The sequence below is a fragment of the Sorex fumeus genome, unplaced genomic scaffold (genome assembly GCF_029834395.1).
Source record: "Sorex fumeus unplaced genomic scaffold, SorFum_2.1 ptg000108l, whole genome shotgun sequence".
NCBI classification, from domain to species: domain Eukaryota; kingdom Metazoa; phylum Chordata; class Mammalia; order Eulipotyphla; family Soricidae; genus Sorex; species Sorex fumeus.
Window position 1 is genome coordinate 79,224 of NW_026606165.1, and position 21,215 is coordinate 100,438.

General features: G+C 48.5%; 1 pseudogene; it reads left to right on the forward strand.

Annotated features, from left to right (window-relative positions):
• The window catches only part of LOC130042697 (vacuolar protein sorting-associated protein 33A-like), a 43,776-nt pseudogene that overhangs the window by 10,916 nt on the left and 11,645 nt on the right, over positions 1-21,215 (forward strand).

Genomic DNA, 21,215 nt, shown 5'->3' on the forward strand with positions numbered 1-21,215 from the left:
GCAGAACTGCTGCCTCTGAGCGAGGAAGTTGGTTACACTCTCCCAGCCCCTGGGTTTGCTGCGGGTTTTCCCCAGACTGTTGTTATCTCCAGCTTAGCTGCACGTGATGTGTGCCAAAGGTGTGTCTCTGCACTTTGTGAAAGTCAGCGTTTCTCTTGGGAGCTTGTCTCCAAGTTAGGTTTTCAGACAGGTTCAAAACAGGTCCAGCTGCGGAAGACAGGGCCAGTCCTCCCCTGCTCAGACCACTGCTAAAGCCAGAGCGGACGGGGTGGGGGGGTGGTCCTGTTCTGCATCCCCCACTTCCCTGAAGGCCAAGGACAGATACCAGAACCAGAATGTCAGGCGCGGCCTTTGGTCAGGAGCTCTGCAGGCCGGGAGGCAGTCTCCGCGGTCCTGAGCTCACTGTGGGTGCTGATGTCTGGCTGTCTCCGTGCTCGCTCGCTGCCGTGCTCACCTCACCCTCTCCTTTCCCTCCCACTCCTGCTTCCTTTGCTCTTTGTATGTCTTTGATGGTAAGACTAAAGAAAGTCTATCCACGTTATAATAAATAAATTTCATATATATTTTTTAGTAAACCAAGTCGTTGTATATATATTTTTTGGCTGCCTTCGTCCCTCTGTGTCTTGCATTTGTTTCGCAAAATACTCTCGACAACACACACAACACACATTCACACACACACAAGCACGCACCCTTTAAGATCAAGCCACAGCAAAGAACTTCAGTGCCAATTTAGTTCTCCTGGCTGTATTTGCATTTCTCTTCCTGTTTCTAATATTTGGTTCTTGTTATTTGCATTTTGAAAGGTTGCCCAGTAACACTTTAAGGTGTTTGCATCATGACTGATTTATTTCTTATGTAAGTCGTAAGGGAAGAATCTGGATAGTGTGATCCCTGGGGAAAGTTTTCTGGCCCCGGAGACTCCCTTCCGGCTCTCCTCCCTCTGCTGTTGCTCAGGACACCAACTCTAAAGTGTGTGGCTTTAAAGGGGCCCATGCATTTGTGACCCGGGCATCGGTAAAGAGGCCCGATGTCCTCTAGCCACTTGTGGCTTGCACGGTAGAAGTCAGAGCTGAGAGGAGACCAAGGGAATTAGCCGTGAGGACTGGTCAGCAGGAGCAGCTGCCGGGGTCTGTTTGGCCGTGTCCATGTAGGGGTCGCCACACATGCCCTGTCATGGACAGCCGGCCGGGGGATTGTGCAATGTTCCAGGCTTGTGTCAGGAACACGCCAAGGAAGCTGCCCTCTCCTCCTGCCTCAGAGCTCATGGCTCAGGCAAGTTGGATAGTCCTGACCAAAGAATGGGGATCTGGGACTGGAGCGACATTCCAGTGTGGAGAGCAGTTGCCTTGCACACGGCCAACTGGGTTCGATCCTCGGCATCACATATGGTCCCCCTGAGCACTTCCAGGAGTAATTCCTGAGTGCAGAACCAGGAGGAACCCCTGAGATCTCCCGGTATAACCCCCCTTCCCCCCAAAAAATCAGAATCTGCTCATCTTCCTTAAACCCCCTCACTTTGAATAAACATTCAAAATCAGATTTTCTAAGTGTGTGTTAGATTTAGAGCAAGGAACTCTTAAAATAATCTTATGGTGGCATCAGTTACCAAATAAGTTTGTTTTGCTTTGCGTTGGGGACGCAGTGCTCTGCAGTCATTCCCGCCTCCAGAGACCATGCAGTGCTGGGGACCAACCCAGCTCTCCTGTCTGTGAAGTGTAGACCCCAGCCCAGCCCCCAAACACATGCCGTAGGAAAGTCAAGATTCCTGACCCACGGGGTTGCATCAGAGATTTCCTTTCCTCTAAAACCCTCTTTTTTCCACCTAAACAAGATCCTATTTCCTAGCGAGGTGTTACTCATGTAATAGCTTAACTGCACCACCCTTTCTGGTGTACGTCCAGCCCTTGGGGTTGAATTCAAGAGATCTCTGTTAGTCTCAGATTCTTTTCTTACTACTTAATGATCTGGAGTGTAAGTGTGAGCCACACACTGAGATAAATACACAGTTCTCTTTTCATCTCTGTGAGAATTTCAGTTTGCCGTAAACCCATGAGAATTCTGTAATGTGTGTGCGGATATCTTGGGTCTCACTAACCAGACATACATTCTGCCATTTCTAACGTGGGCCTCAGTCTCCGATTCCTCCTGTCAGTTTTTGGAGGGATCCGACCCTCGGAACATGCTCCTCGTTCACCCACTCACCCGGGGACCAGGGAGACTCAGCTTGTTGCTGTAAGTTATGCCTCCTTCACTGTGTCACCTGCCCGCATCACTGGTGCTATGGCCCAGTGCATGTGATGTAAACATGCATGACCCAGTGCCGCAAGGTGAATGGAGGGAGTGACCATTGGCCCTCCCGACTTCTCCTAGGGCTGCACATTCCCTCCGTCCCCAAGGCACACAGATTTGAACCAGTGAGTAAGACACGAACATCCACAGCTGTCCTGGACCCCAGACTTTAATGAGATTCCCCACTTCACACGCACCTCTGTCTCTCTCCAAATATGCATCCCAGGAGCCACACTTCTGTCCCCTCTCATGTCCTTTCCAGGCTGTGGCATTGCCCAGTCTTGACTGGCCGTCCGTCCCCGCCCTGTGCTCCCCCACACACGTCCTTTTGTGGTGTAAATGCTCTCTCTCTCTCTTTCTCACACATACACACACAGCCACACACACACCCGTTTGGTTGTATCTATTGTGTCTTTGTTCCTTCTCTGTTTTGCCGCCCTCTCTCCCCAGGCCAGGTCCTCCATCTCCTCCTCTGCAAGCCAGCCTTGAGGCGAGGCTGGCCGAGGGTGTGAGGCCACCCACCCTGTATGTCCCGAGCTCTCATCCTCTACCGGAAACCATGTTCATCTTTCTGTTCTGGCCTTTTGCGAATTGCCTTTTTGTTTAAGAGCAACTCACTTTGGTCCTCTCCAGAGTCTGGATGAAAATCATTCTCTGTTGGATTAGTCGGAACAATCTTTGCCCCTGTTCTGGCTCAGAAAGGTTTCAAAAACACATTCTCCGAACTTGCTGAAAGTTACTGAACTGAGTGATACCCAATGGATACTCCCAGCATAAAGCCGCTCTGCAAGACATTCGTATAATTGCTTTGCATGTGTGTGTTTTCATTGTTGTCATTGCTTGGTAATAATTTATTCCAGAAATAGCACTTCAACCTGGGATTAGGTGTTTAAAAGAATTCTTTTTTTTGGGGGGGGGTGGTGCAACAAGTCCTTTTTTTCTTTTTTCTTTCTGTTCTCCATCTCCCAAAGTTATTAACTTGTTTCTTTAAATTCACATGGACACAATGATACGCAGGTTCTGGCATGTATACATAGGCAACCTTTTTCTCCCTCACAGTCAGTAAAATTTCACTAAACTTCTGCAAGCATCAAAGCCTCGGCCCCTCCCCCTGCAACAGTCCTGGGAGCCGTTGAGCCTCGGTTCTAGGGCAGTTGTGCACTGGCCTCTCTCTGGGTTGATTTCTGGCATTTTGAACTCTTTGGTCTTTTAGAGAATCCGAGTTCATAAGAGACCCCGATGAAAAGAAAGCTTCCCTGCAGAAATCCATCAGTACTAGGAGTGCTTTGCTCACGGAGAGCAGAGCTGGAGAAGCTGAGAAATGAGGTCGATCCCCGGCCCCGCCCACTTGGACCCGAGCCACGCCCATCTCTGCCCGGGCCACGCCTCCCTGGGCCGAGCCACGCCCATCTCTCTGAACCACGCCCACATTGGCCTGAGCCACACCCACCCCTAGGGCCGGGGGTGGGATAGTCGGGGCTGGGCGGAACCAAGAGGCGGAACCCCAGACCCGGAAGAGGCACGGGGTCCCCGGCCGCTTCCGGCTTCCGGCGGAGGCGTGACGTCACGACGTTCACGTGACCCGAGCGTCACGTGGCGGCTGGGCTGGGCGGCGCCGAGGCCACACCTGTCCTTCCTGCGGGAAAACCTGGACTCCCTGCGCGATTCCCGGGCGAGTGCGCGGGCAGCGAGGCGAGGGCCGGGGCGGGCGGCGGCGGCTGGAGCCGGGGGCGCCCCCAGTGCAGCCCGAGCGAGGGGGCGTTGCGCTCCCGCCCTGTGGCCGGGCCCGGGGAGGGAAAACGGGGCGACTCGAGTCCGTCTGGCAGGCCGAGCGCAGCCCCGCGTCCAGGCCCTCCCCGCTGTCCCGCGTGCGGGTGTCGCCACCTGCGACCCTGGAGCCACTTTCCCAGCTGCCTGCTCCTCCAGGGTCTCCTTGGCAGTTCACCCGCAGGGTTCATGACCCCAGTCTGACCCCAGGACCCTGCAGACACACTCTTTGTGGAGGACAGTGACTGTGCGTCCGTGGCCAGTCGCGCCCCTTGCCCTGATGCTGTTTTTCTTCAGGCCACGGAATATGAGTGTGTCAGCTGTTGCTCACTGCAAGCTTTGTTTGTCCGGAGTTTGCAAATGACTGTTGTTTGCTGCTGGCCGTTATTGAAATTCCTTTCACTCAAATAACGGGATGCTTCTCCCTCCCGCAGGCAGTAGTTTGGGATTAGTATCTCACAGGACCGTTTGACTTGCTTGCACAGTACTCACTTCTAAAGGTAAAAGGGTTTTGGTTATTATTATTTTTTTTGACACTGTCATTCTGGACTCTAGCAAGAGTAATGTGATGTTCCACTTCTGGAGTAACTGGTGTGCAGAGCTGTCTGGCTTTTAGAATCACTGACGCTGTTATGAGTGGTAAATGTTTTATCTTCTGTGGACCTTTTGTTTATTTATTTGAAGGAAAAAACCTTTTATTTGGTGACTTTTAGGAAGGGGACGAGCAGAGAGAGAGTAACATTTCAAGAGAGACCGTGGGCTTCTCCAAAGGCAGAGAGAGCCCCTACACACATCCCAAGATTAGACAGGAAAGCACAAAAGTCCCCATCTCAAGGAGAGCTGCGGGCACCGCATTGGCTCGGCTACATGGACACACGCAGCTCAGGGGCTCGGGCAGCATAGGAGCCTTCAGTGGACCTTTCAAGGGTGGGTGTACTCCCCCTCTTCTCCTCGATGGAGCGGCATGTCTTCTGATTGTTACGTAATGTGGCTCAAAGTTTTTCAGACACAGGATTGGTTGCTTCAGCCTGAATTTATACACCTGGCTTTGGGGAATCTAAATTTTTATACTAAAGTGGTTTTTTTATTTTACTGGGGGGCTCGTGCCAGGCAGTGCTCAGGCTTTGCACTCAGGATCACTCCTGGCAGTGCTCAGTGGACAGTATGGGGTGCTGGGGATAGAACCCAGGGTCAGCTGAGTGCAAAGCAAGCACCTTACACACTCTACTTTCTCCCTGGCCCCGGGTCTCCTGAGCACTGCCCCAGGGCACCTCCTGGTGGTGATTCTTAGCAGTTCGATGATGCTTGGTGCTGTGGTGGCAGGGATATCCCAGGCCACTCCAGTGGCCTCTCCAGGGATGCACATGGCAATGCTTGAGACCCTTGTGGTGCCAGGGGGCGAAGCTGGCAGTCATGTGTCAGGCATGTACCTTAACCCCTGCACTCTCCGACTCAACACTAAAGTATACTGTGCTTTGGAGTGGGAGTGTTACAACACCTGAGTTTTTGTTGTTGGTCTGTTTTGTTTGGGCCTCCCCTGGCAGTGCCCAGTCTTACCCCTGGCTCTGCACTCACGATTGACTCCTGGTGGTGTTTGGGGACGGTGTGGGAGACCAGCAGTCCAACCCAGGTTGGCTGCCTGCAGTGATGCCCAAGTTTGGGTCGGCTGGTAAGTTTTAGGGGTTCTGTTCACCATTTGTATGTGTGCTTTCCTAGGAACATGAGGTGGAGAAAATGTTCACACTCAAAGGAAACCTCTTGCCAGCAGCCGATGTCAAGAATATCAATTTTTTCGTCAGACCCCGGCTAGAACTGATGGATATAATGGCTGAAAATGTGCTTAGGTATCTCAGAGCTGATGCTGGGTCCATACGGAATCATTCCTCTAGTGGTTTGAGTGCTCATCAGGACACCTTTGCTTGCCAGCGCTTTGGGAAGTGGATCTTTGGACAGATGTGAGAGTGTGTCGGAGGAGAATGGGGGGTCAGGAGCAGGAAACTCTGCAGTCAGCCAAGGATAGATCCTCGGAACCCAGTGCGGTCCCCAAGTCTCCCGGGAGTGACTTCTGAGTGCATAGCCAGGAGTTATCCCTGAGCACCTGCCGGGGTGGCCCAAAAACTATAAATAGAGAATGGGAAACTTTGTGTATTGGGGCTTGGGGAGGCAGGGCAAACCACATAAACCCCCTGTCTCAGGACAGAAGAAAGCTCCGGCCTGTCTCAGTAGAAGGACCCACATTTCTTTATAAAAAGAAAAACAGCTAATGGTTCTTTTTCAAGTACTGAATACCATATGCTCAAACTTCATAAGCAAAGTCAGGAGAAGCTGATTAAAATTTAATGCTGCAGCATCTATGGAGGAAGTGCACCAGCCCAGTCTGCATTACATTTGATCGACGTGGCCCCTAAGGACTTAAAAGCATACGGGGTATTTGAGCAAAATCGGGCACGGTGTGGAGCAACCTTTTATTTTCCTAGAGACATCGCTTGATTAAATAGAAACATTTTTTTTCTGCAAGAAACAGATGTCTGTTGCTATAACCCTGAGAGGTTTTTTTTTTCCTCGTTTTGGGTGACACGTGGAAATGCACAGGGGTTACTCCTGGGTCTGTACTCAGGAATTACCTCCGGTGGTGCTCAAGGGACCATATGGGATGCTGGGACCTAGGAATCCAACCCGGGTCGGCCGAGTGCAAGGCAAACGCCCTACCTGCTGTGCTGTTGCTCCAGCCCCAACCCTGAGAGTTTTCATGTCCCATCAATGGCCCAAGAGAAAGTAACACTGCCCCTTGGCAGAGCACAGGTCAGCGGTTTCCAGAAAAAGCATCAAAATCAAGAGAGCAAGAAAACTAGACTCTTGGGCCGAGTCAGTGGTGGGGGGTAGCTCATAAGCGTCTCTTTAGGGCCCACTGTGTGTCAGGCACAGGTGGGGCCCTGGGGAGCAGTCCTCGCATCGGGGCCTCGGGCTAACACACGGTCCTTCTCTTGCAGTGAAGACAGACGTGGCCCCACAAGAGATTTTCACATCTTGTTTGTGCCTCGGCGTCGCCTGCTGTGTGAGCAGCGGCTGAAGGACCGGGGCGTCCTGGGCTCCTTCATCCACAGGGAGGAGTACAGCCTGGACCTCATTCCCTTCGACGGGGACCTTCTCTCCATGGAGTCGGAGGGAGCCTTCCGAGTAAGTTCAGTGTTTGCCCTTTGAACTTGACGCTCGTTTCTGCCTCGTTTGTGATGGTGACACTGACACTGGCATTTCAGTGATTCCTGGAAGCCTCCAGTTTCTTCCTTTTGGGGAGAGACGGGAGTTGGGCCACACCCAGCAGTGCTCAAGGTTTACTCCTGGTTCTGTGCTCAAGGATCACTCCTGCCCATGCTCGGGGAACATATGCGGTGCCAGGGACAGAACCCAGGTTGGCTGCGTGCAAGACCAGCGCCTTCCCCTGTGCTGTCTCTCGGGCCGCTGCTCCTCTTGCGTATGGAGACCCTCCTGTTTCAACGAATTCGCTTAAAATTGTTAATGCCCTTACTGAATTCTCAAAAATCAATTGTCCTTAAATGTGTTTATTTCTGGTGTTTCTCTGCTGCTGGTCGATGTTTGCCCTTGTGCCTGTCCCACCCTGACTTGACTGCCTGTGGAGGAAGCTTCGAGAGTGGAAGGCAGGGCCGCTCCAGCCAGAAATAGTCAAGTCTGTCACTGCGTTTTTCCAGTTAGCCATTTGTGAGGGATTTTGTTTTCGTGACCGCCTTTCCCCTTGATTGAGTCTTGGCAAGACCTGAAGACTCTAATCTTACATTCTCATTTTCTAGAAATACAATTGCCTACATTTTTCATTCAAACTCTTGAGGTTCTGCAGTGTGACCTCAGGGCTGGGTGCAGGGTGTGCGGGAAATTCTGTTTCTCCCACACGCCCGTCCCAGCCTGTTTCCTACTGGTTATTTTCAGCACATATTTATTTGTTTGCTTTGCTTTGGTTTTTGCTTGGGGCCTCACCTGGTGATGCTCAGGGATTACTCTTGGGGGTCCTCAGGGGTCCATATTTGACTCTTTGATGCCAGGGAAGCACCTTTGCACTGAACTACCTATCTGGCCCCCCGGAGTTTTTCTTTTTTAAATGTTGCCTTTTTCTGAAAAGTGGATTTTTGTTTGCAAATATGATTTTATATGTTTTGTGTAGTATCTTTATGACAGGGAGCACTTCTGAAAAAATTCTCTTTAAAAGTGTCAGCTTGGCTCTTAGGTGCGCCTGGGCCAGAACTCTGGCTCTTTCTTCTGTGGGGTGAGATTTCTCCATGTTTAGTCCCTTAAGAGAATCTGTAGACCCAAAAGCATTGATTTATGTGAGTTTTCAACTGTTGGAGTACACGGAGCTTAGGTTTATCAGGTTGCACCCATCACAGTGCTCCCGAGTCTCTCCCATTACTTTGTCCGTAACCACTTCTATGCTCTCTTCCCCAACCAATTTGTAAGGTCTCATCCTTCTTAGACACTGAAGCTGTACTGTAAGTTAATATTGCCTTTCTCCTCTCCTTATGTCTTTTGAGCAGTTTACTTTAATGCAGTATCCTTTTGTATAGATACAGGAAGACAATTAATTCATATTATGCTTTATAACTTAGAATTTAATTGGCTTTGGATATTATTTGCTCCCGGGCATCTGCTTTCTCAACTTAAGCCTCAGTTGCCCTCACTTCCTATTACCCCAAGGGCAGGGTCCCGAGGAGGGACTGGATGGAACCAGGGCAAGCCGGCAAGTTATGTGCTACCCTGGCATCGCGATGGGCCAGGCCAAGGTGCCACGGTTCTTAACTATAAGTTAAGAGTTTGATCATAGGCAAATGCTGTCATGATCCAAAAGTAACGACGAGACTAGGACCCTGCTGCTAGGAATAGGAAAGATATCTGGCCTGAGCACTGCAGTCTGAGATCGAGATGGCCCTAGGAGAGCAATTCTATAAGCTCACAGTATTTCTTACTGTGTCCATTCAAAATGATTAATATTATGTATGCTTATATGTTGGTTGGACAAGGAGAGGAGAAACAGGTCCTAGAAGCAGTTTTCCTGTGTGTCCTGACTAGCTTGGATGAGACTGAACTTTCTCCCCTTCAGACTGCCTTCAGTAAATGATTTCAGTATATTGAGGCAGTTTCCCTTATCTCACAGGAACCTAGCTGGCCTTAGGTATGCAGATCCCAGGTGCTAAGCCAGGCCTGATCTTTGGGATGTAGATGCCTGGCTCCAGGCAGGCTGATGTAGATTCCAAGCTCTAGGGCCTGGTCTTTGTTGTGCTAATCCAAGTGCTTGTAGCTTGTAAAAGGTGAGGCCAGGATTCCTGAAACAATGTGGATGTAAAGAAACAATGTATGGTTTGCTGCCTCAATGTTCTTTCTGTAACTCCTTTTGATGACATCACTATATTGCGCCCTTTAGAGGTACTGTGATCTATATAAGGGAGATTTAAGGGCTCTCTGGGGGGACATGTGCATCAGAGAACCTGGGAAGATGGGGCTGAGGACAGAAGCTGAGAGAACAAAGGAGCACATGCTTGAGAGATCCTGGGGCCTCCATGACATACATCTCTTCCCTGTAATAAACTGCTGCTAAGACCAACCAGCCTGGTCCCCGTTTCCTTCCTTCACCTGACCAATGCCATCCACCTCCCCGTAGTGGGGAAACAGCCTGAGACCACCGAACATGGGCTGTGGGAGAGATAGACCGCCGGCCCTTTGATTTTTTGTGTGTTTACACATTCAACCAGATGTTTTTCCTATGACATATTATTCACTGTAAATAGGGAAAATTGGGCATGGCTGGAGTTCTGGCAGGCCGAGTGAGACCCCCCCCCAAGTGGGTAACCAGCACCTAGAGTGTGCGACCCTCAGCCTCAGCGAGAAAGGGAGGGAAAGGGAAAAAAAGTACCGGAATGAAGGGGAAGATGCAAGGGGGAAACACATCAGCTTGATAATGTCCTCTAAAAACGGCGTACCAGGGCCAGAGAGATAGTAAGGTGGGTAGGGCACTTGCCTTGCCCCGGCCGACCCGGGTTCATTCCCGGGACCCCATATGGTCCTCCAAGCCTCGTCTGGTGTGACCCCCAGTACTAAGCCAGGGAGTCAGCCTGAAAACGTGCCCAGCCCCAATGCTCCCGGCGCCGCTCATAGAGGCGGGACTGAGTAAAAATGTGTGTATGTAGTATCAGTGGGTGTTAGGGCGCGGATCGTGATCTCCCTTTAACGACAAAGAAACTCCAGAGACTGCAAACAGCAAGCAAGGTTTATTGTAAGACTGGCTAGCCAGGGTCAAGCCGCCTACACAGACACGCAGGTCAGTTAGGTGAGGCAAGACCCCGAACTTCTTCAAAGGGGATCTTATATAGGCCTTCACTGGCCGTTACAGCAAAGCCCGCGCATTTCATAGCCAATAGATTTGTAACGACATATGCTTTCTTAACCAATCCATGTAGAAGTACATCACTCCTTAGCCTATAGATTCAAAGACCAGCATTTACGTACATAGGCATTGTGACTAGTGGGCATCAGGTAACTTGGACATTTGGTTATCACCTTGCTTCCTCTGATTCTCAGCCCTGCATTCCGGAGGTGGATAAGGGAAGAGTTCTTAAGGGAGGTAACGATAAGGAGGGCAGGAAAGGGAGAGTTAAAATTTATAGAGTTTTAACTCTGGAATCTCCCTCAGGGTCCCTAGGGACCTAACATTCCTCCCTTTCTCTACTTCATATTGAGGAATCTTCCTCAGTGGGCTCTTCATACAGAGGAGTAATTTCCTCAGTGGGCAGGGTCCAGTATTGTTACCCAGAATTAGGAGGATTTTCAAGACTCAAACCAATTCTCCCAGGCCTCCCTTTCTCTCCGACGTTGTTCAAGGCCCTCCCCGAGCTTGGCCGTGAAGTCTCAGACCATCCCTGTGTGATCAGTATAGAGTAGCAGCATTTTTCTCCCAACACCACACATAAATCCCCATTCTTCATTGCCTTGGGAGGGGGCCTTCCCTATCTACCTGCCTATATCCTATTGCCCCCCCTGCCCCAGAGATTCCACCACCTTGAATCTTTAAGGGAGAATGGCAGAAGGTCCATCTTCTGGAGCTGCTTCATGCTGACAATGGGGCGCTGGCCCTGCCTACACAAGGGGTGAAATCTCATGCTACCTCAGCTTTTTAGTGGCCCTTAGCAATGAATTGGTTGGGTTCCTGAAGTTATCTGAAAGAAAAGATCAGTTCGATTAGACTGAGGGATATCACTTTGAAATGGTTAGACCCTGGAGGAGTAGAAGTTCCTTTCTGACCCAGTAAGGACAGAGTTCTCTACCCACAGGTTTGGCTGATAGAAAAATGACTTCCTGTGTCCAGATTTTTCTACTGGACACAGAAACACCAAGCCATTCTCTGGCTTTCTCAGTGCAGATTGGAAAAGCTTCTGCCCATACACTGAAGCTATCAATAAGAACCAACAGATATTTATACCTTGAACATATGAGCATTTGATCATTTGCATAAAGCCAAGCTGCGATCCTCCTCTAAGTTCCTTGATGCTGAACAGGTGTTAGGAGAGAAGGATCAAGATTTCCACTAGGTTCATTAATGGCACAGAAAGCACAGTTCTGAGTTACTTCTACCTTACTTGCTATTGAGTCCCTTTAATAATATTCCACTGCATTGGTCCAGGAGTTAGCAACTTTCCTTGTTGGTAAATCATCCATCATCTTCCTTTTGGAAACCTCCAATGTCCGTCGTTCCTCTTCTGCAGAGCATTCTTGCTTAGAGGAAACATTCTCTGGTGTTAATCCCATGATGCAACAAAAATTAAGAGCTGTTAACATCCTTGTTCTCTCAAATGACTGTTCACAGAAAATGAGATGCAATACAGAAAGTATAGAAAGAAAATTCACAGTATTTTAGAACGAGCTATTAATCCATTCTAACTTAACCAGTTTATATGCCCTTTCTTGACACTTTGGCCAATTCACAGACTGGGGGAAATCAATTCTGCACTTTGGGATGAGCTTCACCCTAGTAAAGCTCTGATCGAACTAGTGACAGCATTCATTTCTCTCCACCTTCATTTTAAAACTTTGCAAGATAGCTTAACAAATCTAGCTTGTTCTTTTGCATAAACACAGTAAGATTAGAGAACTCTCCATTTGGGATACCCCATTATTTACTGAGAAGTCCTGGGGATCGGCTAAAGACAGGAGACACACCAATAGTGGCATTAATCTGATTTGGCACGTCAGAGCTACCCAGGCCTGGCCAGAAGATGTCCCACGACGAACTGGATGGCCTCGAGCCTTCGGGCCTCATTTTCCACAGAGATGTCCTGGCAGAAAGGAGTCCATCCCATCCCTTCTTCAGGGCTGGGAGAAATCCTGATTTCCAGGTTTTTCCTTGACGCTGAGAGTAGGCCCAGACTGAGATAGTCATTGCAGAGTCCTGGATTCCTCATTCTCCATAGCAGTGATGATTTCCGGTCTTTCCTTGAGCTGGCCTGCCTGTAGGGTCGCCCTGAGGTTTGTAGGGTACTTGAAACAGTACCCGTTAAATCCCTGCTCCTGTCATTTAGACAGATCCCCTGACTGTTCCCTGAAAGAGGGCTTTGGGGTCCCATAGTTGGTTTTTCCTGTCTGCATGAGGGGTAGACCCTATTACAGAGAGGAAAGACTTATCTGGATTTATGCAAACCAACATAGTGCCATGAAACATCAAAAAACATACTGAAGGTACAAAAGAAGAGAAAAGCAAGCATTTCACTTTACTCACAGAGATGTAATACACCCATTTGCTGTGGGTCCTAGTCAGAGAAGCTAAAATCTGTAGACATAAAGCATACCGTTTAACATGTTTTTCAATCCCACATGGAAAAACTTTAACTTCCCATTAATAAGAGCACTGTACCAGGAGTCCAGTGTACAGTTTAACATGTCTAATTCATTTAACCCCATGTCAAAAACCCTTGATGTCCTGCAACTTTTGAAAAATTCAATTATCTTAAGAGCACTATAACAGGAGTCCAGATAATCCGTCCAGTGTCTTTCCCGTAGATCTTACAAAAAGGTACTAGAACAATTCTGCATGTGATTTAAAGAGTTTCTTACAACAAAACAATTTGATCAGTTCCTTTTCTTTAAAACAACCTCAAACCTTCTACACATTCCTTTACATACATTCTGTAACTTTCATTCATTTAAAATCAACTTCACTTTAACAGAATTCCTTTCCTTTTTTCTCCACTGATGATATCTCCATCCATTATCTTTCTGATTTATGACATACATCTATAGTAGTACAATGTACAATGTGATCTCCCAAATTTAGACACAAGTTACCAACCATCTCACTTAACATGACAAAGTTGTACTCTGCATTGCTATTTCAGAAGCATTAGATCAGTTCTATAGATATTCAAAAAGCCTTTAAAATGCTCACAATTAAAGCTCTTACAAGGTATATTCACTGGGCAAAAGATCACTTTACATTAGAAATTAACCAGGAGACATCTTAAAATTCTGATTTACAGGAAAACACAAATACAAAAAGATTAAAACACTCATAGATTATCATGAAACAGAAAGCATTTCAAATTTAGGTACAAAGTTCTCAGGTCAGGACTAGGTTGATATCTGGAGACAAAGCTTGGCATGAAATAAAATTATCAAAATAATAGCATGCACTTTTAAGCAATAGACAGGCTGATAGTTAGTAAAATTTCCCACATTTTCCATGCAATTCTCCATTCTCAGAAACTATTACAGAAGGCTGACATCTGAGGTGAACCCATTTTATAACTCTTAGTAGTTCTAGAAATTTTAGTTAACCAAGAGTCTCAGAGATCATATAGAGCACTGGTAGGACAAACTTTGCAACCAATTTTATAACTCTAGAAACTCATGTTTAAACTAAACCATTACTTTTTGAACCTGTTTTCATGTGTCATTTTAACTCCTTCTATGTCAAATATTCTAATCCAATCCAGATACAAATATGTGCATTAACATAACAGCAAAAGACCTATAAACAATCAATTTTTATAGAACATGATAAAACTTTCTTTGGCTTAATTTCAATAGTTCTTGTACCTTAATTATTTAAAATCATGAGCTCTCTATACCAGACACTTTTAACAATTCCACAAAAATACAAACATGCTTTCAGACACAGAAAAAGCCCTTTGGATTTTTTTTTTTTTTTTTACCAAACTTTGATATCAGCATAAGAAAATATTTGAATTGCTGTGTGAGCACAAAAAGGATGGCAACAATCTATCTTTCCCACCGCCCGCGTTCGGTAGTTTCCCCCACTCCAGGGAGGTAGATGGAGATGGGCAAGAAAAGGAAGGAAATCTTATGGCCAGGCTGCTTGATCTTAGTTGCAGTTTATTCCAATCCTCTCTCCATTCACTCTCGTACATCTGCAGGCCAGTAATTTTGGCCTCCGAAAAGAAGATATAAAACCAAACTGAAACCTTTCCCAAAGACAAGTATCTGAGCTTTGCATCCCAAAGACTAGCCTGGCTAGAGCTGGGAATCTATGTCCTAAAGATCAGGCCTGGCTAGCACCTGAGATCTGCTCTGTGAGATAAGGGAAGCTGCCTCTTGCAGTATACTGAAATTATTTACTGAAGGCAGTTTGAAAGGGAAAAATGTTTAACCTCATCCAAACTAGTCAGGACATTCTTCTAGGACAGATTCTTAGCAGATCGACTCACAATTTACAATACAAGTTCAGTGTCCTGGAAGGATCTGGTCTTACAAAATAACAGATTCTGACTAGGGTGAAAGCTGATTAACTGGTTGGGGAGGAGAGCATAGAGAAGTGGTTACAGAAAAACAAAGGAATGGAAGTGACTCAGGAGCACTGTGATGGGTGTAACATGATAATCCTTAGCTCCTTGTGTCAAGGGAGAATGGACAGATCCAATTGTTATCCTATAAATTGCCACTGTTTAGGAAAATAAGGAAACTTCATTTTAATGGCTTCTGTACCTCTGTAGTTTGTAAAAGCGGCCTAATTTTTCATTAAAGTTAGCTGAGGCTGATAAGATAAGGTCTTGCTTTCTCTGAACTCTTATTTCACTTAAGTTTCAGGCTCTAGTTCCATAGCTCTTCTAGATAGTACAAGATTCTTAAGTTCAAATGGATTTCAACTGTTAATCACATAATCATTAACGTTCTTCTAATAAGAAATCAAGATTGAGAATTCTGCTTTCTCTGTAGGCTCAAACTTCTGATAAGAAATCTTCGTTTAAACCTTGTCTAGCAAGTTCCAAAAACAACTGCATTCCTTAAATCACTGAGTTGCATATCACTGACTTCTCTAGAATTTCTACTTCTGATTTCAGCCTGGTCCCAACACTCTAGCGTTTCACATAGAGAGACAGATAGACAGACACAGACAGACAGACAGACAAACAAGACAATGAACTGACTAAAACACCACACATACATGTGCACATATCTGTAGTTGATCGATCAATCTGACCCTTCAAAAAAATGGCAGGGAGAAACTGATGGACTGAGAAAGGAAGGGACTGTCCCCAGGGCGAAGAAACCTTATCGCTGATTGGGAACTCTGCTCCCCATTTCCCAGTCTCCCGCTTGTTAAAAATGGGTCAAGAAAGCGCTTTTGTTGATATAAGCCGGCAAAATAAACTATGACAAAGATGTTACCATATTTTGGCCAAGGCTAAATCTGAGGCAGGGAGCTAGTATCATGATCTTGCATTTTCCTGCCTCCTCTGCTTTGATAATCCTATTTCTTTTGTTACCTACGAAGATCTGACTGCAGAATGATCTGGTAATGCAAACTGCCATTCACTGTATATCCTTCCCAATATTCTAACATACTCAGGCCACGTGGTGTTACAGAGGTCAACAAGATATTCCTTATCTAAACTACCTACTTGGAAGCTCTTCTGGTGTTTTAACGAGCAACCCAAAGGAGAATATTTAGGTACTGATGTAGAATTTCCCATATCTCCTAAGTGTCAGCAATAACCTATGAAAGGGAGGGAAAAGAAAAATCTAGGGTAGGATAATTCCTTAGCAAGCTCTCCTCCTAATAGTTTCTAGTGTTGTGGTTCTAGAGAGAGCACGGACACGACCACAACTGCATGCCAGCCCATCAGAAAAATCTCTCTTTAAAGGATGTCTCCTTTAGAGATTTCTGAGTCACCCTAGGAATCCCTGGGTCCTGCCTCCCGAGCGTCCACACAACCATGGCTTGCACATGTGGAGCCATACCTAGAGTGCCATGGGTTTCCAAGAAGCCTATTAAGGGGAGAAGAGAAAAGTTCTGCCTTTCTTAGCTTGCCACATATTCCAATGTTCCCTGCTGACACTTTCTTCCACAAACTTCTTGTCTGTCTTTTTACCTTTTTTTTTTTCTCTGCTTCACTTTGCCTAGGGCTAAACCTGCTGACTGCCTCCATTAGCATTTGAATTGACCTCTAGCTGATTCTGCTGGTTAGAATGCTTAAGAAAGGGATTTCTAACTAGAAATTGATCTGCCTTAGTTTACCAGGATCTTCTCACTAGTGGGCTCTCCTCCCATTCCTCCCATAGTGGACGGTGATGTGAGACAGACAAAGGAGGGGTGCCTCTTTGCAGAGACCATTCAGATGCTTGCCTGGCCGGAGGAGAACTTAGCCTTAGTGGTTCAGCATTGTGACTTGCGACTGGCAACTATGCCAGTGCCACCATTGACCGTATGTTCTCCATGGAATCTCAGGCAGCCCACTCGAGCTCCGTGACTTTAGAGGGACTTTAAGAGTGCCAGGTCGTGGAGCTACAAAATCACGCCCGATAGGAGGACCTATCAGGGTGCTCAGACACACACACATTCACACAGAGGTTATCACATTCCTCCCCCAGTCCCCCTAGAGATTTCCAAGGGAGCATACCTTCACAGCAGATCTTCCACAGATTGCCTCCTTTATCCGAGCCACAAGGTTTGGAGAGAAGGAACCTCCTGGGGGCCAATCCACACCAAAGGAAGGCCATTCTGATGAACAGTAATTGTCAGACTTACCTTTCTTGATCATCAAGCCCAGATTCTGAGCTTTCCTGTGGATCTCAGAGAAGTGATCAAGAATTAAAGCTTTGGGGGTCGATTGATTCTGACCCATATTAAACAATCTCAATAAACAGAACTAAGAGAAGGATAATAAGACAAATACACACACTAAGGACACACGCACAGATCACACTCCTGCACTCGCTCGGACCGGTCCACTCTCTCACACGGGTGCGCACCACACTCACCAGTCACCCTGGGACTCCCGAATATGCCCAAAGGGCGTGCACGTGATTTTCACCTCCGGAGGGTTTAGTTCTTCCAGGTCTTCTCCCGGCGCCGGATTTTCCAGAACAGATGAGGCCTCCAGAACAGACAGACGAGGACCCGAGGAAACCCTATGTCCCCCCAAGTCCTCCCAGTCAGGGTTGGCCACTTCCCTGCCGCGGTCCAGAACAGACGAGGCCTCCAGAACAGACAGACGAGGACCTGAGGAAACCCTATGTCCCCCCAAGTCCTCACAGGGTTAGCTACTTCCCTGCCGCGGTCCAGAAGGGGACACCGTCCCCCCACAGAACAGACGGAATATTCCCCAGAAAATTTTTTTTTTTTTAAGGCCTTTTCAAAACCCGCTCTCTGGGCCCGTTTGCCGTCGGGAGATCTCACTGGGGCCTCCAAATGTTAGGGCGCGGATCGTGATCTCCCTTTAACGACAAAGAAACTCCAGAGACTGCAAACAGCAAGCAAGGTTTATTGTAAGACTGGCTAGCCAGGGTCAAGCCGCCTACACAGACACGCAGGTCAGTTAGGTGAGGCAAGACCCCGAACTTCTTCAAAGGGGATCTTATATAGGCCTTCACTGGCCGTTACAGCAAAGCCCGCGCATTTCATAGCCAATAGATTTGTAACAACATATGCTTTCTTAACCAATCCATGTAGAAGTACATCACTCCTTAGCCTATAGATTCAAAGACCAGCATTTACGTACATAGGCATTGTGACTAGTGGGCATCAGGTAACTTGGACATTTGGTTATCACCTTGCTTCCTCTGATTCTCAGCCCTGCATTCCGGAGGTGGATAAGGGAAGAGTTCTTAAGGGAGGTAACGATAAGGAGGGCAGGAAAGGGAGAGTTAAAATTTATAGAGTTTTAACTCTGGAATCTCCCTCAGGGTCCCTAGGGACCTAACAGTTATCACCTTGCTTCCTCTGATTCTCAGCCCTGCATTCCGGAGGTGGATAAGGGAAGAGTTCTTAAGGGAGGTAACGATAAGGAGGGCAGGAAAGGGAGAGTTAAAATTTATAGAGTTTTAACTCTGGAATCTCCCTCAGGGTCCCTAGGGACCTAACAGTGGGTTTAGCGCTGGGCCCTCGCAAATGGCCCTGGGGGCTGAACGGCCCTGTGAAATCCACTGAGAAGACTAGAACTCGGCTGATAATGCAAAGGTTCACCCCACTCCCAGTTACAGCAGAGCAGAGCATGCAGGGTAGACATGTATTGTTAACGTGTGTGTGTGTGTGTGTGTGTGTGTGTGTGTGAGTGACACATCTGGCGATGCTCAGAGGGTACTCCTGGCACTCTAGTAGCCTGGCATTGGTCACTATCGCTCTGGCCTCTGTTGTTAGCACTGTAGCACTGTCCTCCCATTGTTCATCGATTTGCTGGAACGGGCACCAGTAACGTCTCTATTCTGAGACTTGTTGTTACTGTTTTTGGCACATCGAATATGCCACAGGGAGCTTACCAGGCTCTGCCATGCGGGCAGGATACTCTCGGTAGCTTGCCGGGCTTTCCGAGAAGGACGGAGGAATCTAACCCGGGTAGGCCATGTGCAAGGCAAACGCCCTACCCGCTGTGCCATCAGCCCCTGTGGTTAACTTCAAAAAAAATTTTTTTAATACGGAATTATGGGTGGTGGGGATATAGCTTAGAGGGCTAGAGCCCCAGCATCACCTGGGGAGCCCCGGGTTCAGGACAGGAGGGACCCACACACCACCAGATATGGCCCTCGGGGCTTTTAAAGAGGAATTACAAGGGCTGGAGCAATATACATTGGGAGGGCATTTGCCTTGAACGCAGCTGACCCAGGTTCAATCCCCGGCATCCCATATGGCCCCCAAAGCACCACCAGAATAATTCCTGAGTGCAGAGCCAGGGGTATCCCCTGAGCCTCGCCGGGTGGGAGTTGTTTGAGGTGTCTCTGTAGTAATAAACCATTTTTTAAAATGAATGTTTTGTTTTTGTGCTCGGGGCTGGGCAGGGCCGGGCAGGAGCCGGCTTAGCTGTCTGCAGGCAGACACAGTTCCCACTCTGAACAGTCTCCTGGGCCCCTGAGCAGTTCGAAAGAGGCCCCCTAATGCTTCCCTTCCACTGAATCTTCCTCTCTGCTCTGCTCCAATGCGGAGTTTCTGGTCCTTTTCTGAGGACTCTTTGGACATCCCAACCAGGGTGTTCTGGACTGAAGTGTGAGGCTGCACCCCAGACTTGGCAGAGACATCCTATGGGACCTTTGGGGATACTGTTCTCACTCTGGGCCAGGCTCTCTGGGAGGTCTCCCTCTGCACCCCGCCCCCAGTCTGCACCCCTCGTCCTCACGCCTTTGGGGTGCACTCCCGCAGGCCGCTGCCTTAGACAGGGTCAAAGATTCCACGATGAGGGGCTGGAGCAAGAGCACAGCGGGTAGGGCGTTTGCCTTGCATGCGGCCGACCCGGGTTCGATTTCCAGCATCCCATATGGTCCCCCGAGCACCACTAGGAGTAGTCCCTGAGTGCATGAGCCAGGAGTAACCCCTGTGCATTGCCAGGTGTGACCCAAAAAGAAAAAAATAAAGAGAGTCCCGCGATGGGCACCAGCAGTGCCGCCCCATCAGGTGGAGTGCAGGTGAAGCGCGTTGCGTGGTTTCCCTCCTCTGCTCTCTGCACTTGCTGGATGAAGGGATTGAGGAGCAGGAGTGATCTTGAGGCCCCGCTGAGGACCGTGTGTGCTCTGTCAGCCCTGCTGAACCGCCCGGCTGGGGGCGCGTGCGTGCTCTTCCCTCTTTCTGGGCCAAAGATGTTTCTTTTTGTCTCTGTGTTAAATGGACCTTGTGGCCCTTCTCCGAGACCATGGCTGCCCTGCTCCTGTCCCCTGTGACACTCGCTGCTGTATGTGGGAGAGGCTGCCTGCCCTTCTGCAAGCCCAGCGTGTTGTGCTGTGTGGTCACGCGGGCATGCAGAGGCCAGCCTTGCCTCGCCCGCCCAGCGATGCTCGCCCCCAGTAGAGGCGCTGCCTTGGGGCCTCGGTGCTGACTCGCAGAGCCTGTGCCCACGCGCCCGGCCCTCTCCCACAGGAGTGCTACCTGGACAGCGACCAGACGAGACTGTACCACGCAGCCAAGGGCCTGATGACGCTGCAGGCCCTGTACGGGACCATCCCCCAGATCTTCGGCAAGGGCGAGTGTGCCAGGGTGAGCCAGGGCGGGGAGGGGGCCTCTCTCCTGCGGGTGGGGATTGGGGCTCCACCTCGCAGTGCTCTTGGCTCTGTGCTCGGGCCACCAAACGGAGGCTGTCTGCGTGCAAGGCGTGACCCCTGGCCCCTCTGCTGTCTCCCAGCCCTCTTTCCTTTTCTCTTTTCTGTTCTTTATCTTTTTTTTCCATCCCTACTCTCCCTCCCTCTCTCGCACTCTCCCTCCTCCCACCCTCTCCATACCCAGCAGTGCTCGGGGCTCACTCCTGGCAGGGTTTGAGGGATCGTATGTGGTGCCAGGAATTGAACCTCGGTCAGCCACCTGCAAGGCAAGCATCCTACCCACCATACTGTCTCAGGCCTGTCTTGTTTTATTTTATTGTTCGATTTTTTTCCGTCTTATTTTTAAATTTTGGATTGCCGGGCTCTTTTTAGCTTCATTTTAAAATCCGCCCATTGCTAAAAAGGCTCTGCCTGGTTCTGTACTTTGTTTCCAGCAAGTGGCCAATATGATGATCAGGATGAAGAGAGAGTTTACAGGAAGCCAGAATTCCATATTTCCTGTTTTTGATAACCTCTTGTTGCTTGATCGAAATGTGGATTTATTAACGCCCCTTGCGACTCAGCTGACATACGAGGGACTCATCGATGAAATTTATGGCATCCAGAACAGTAAGTGAAGTGAC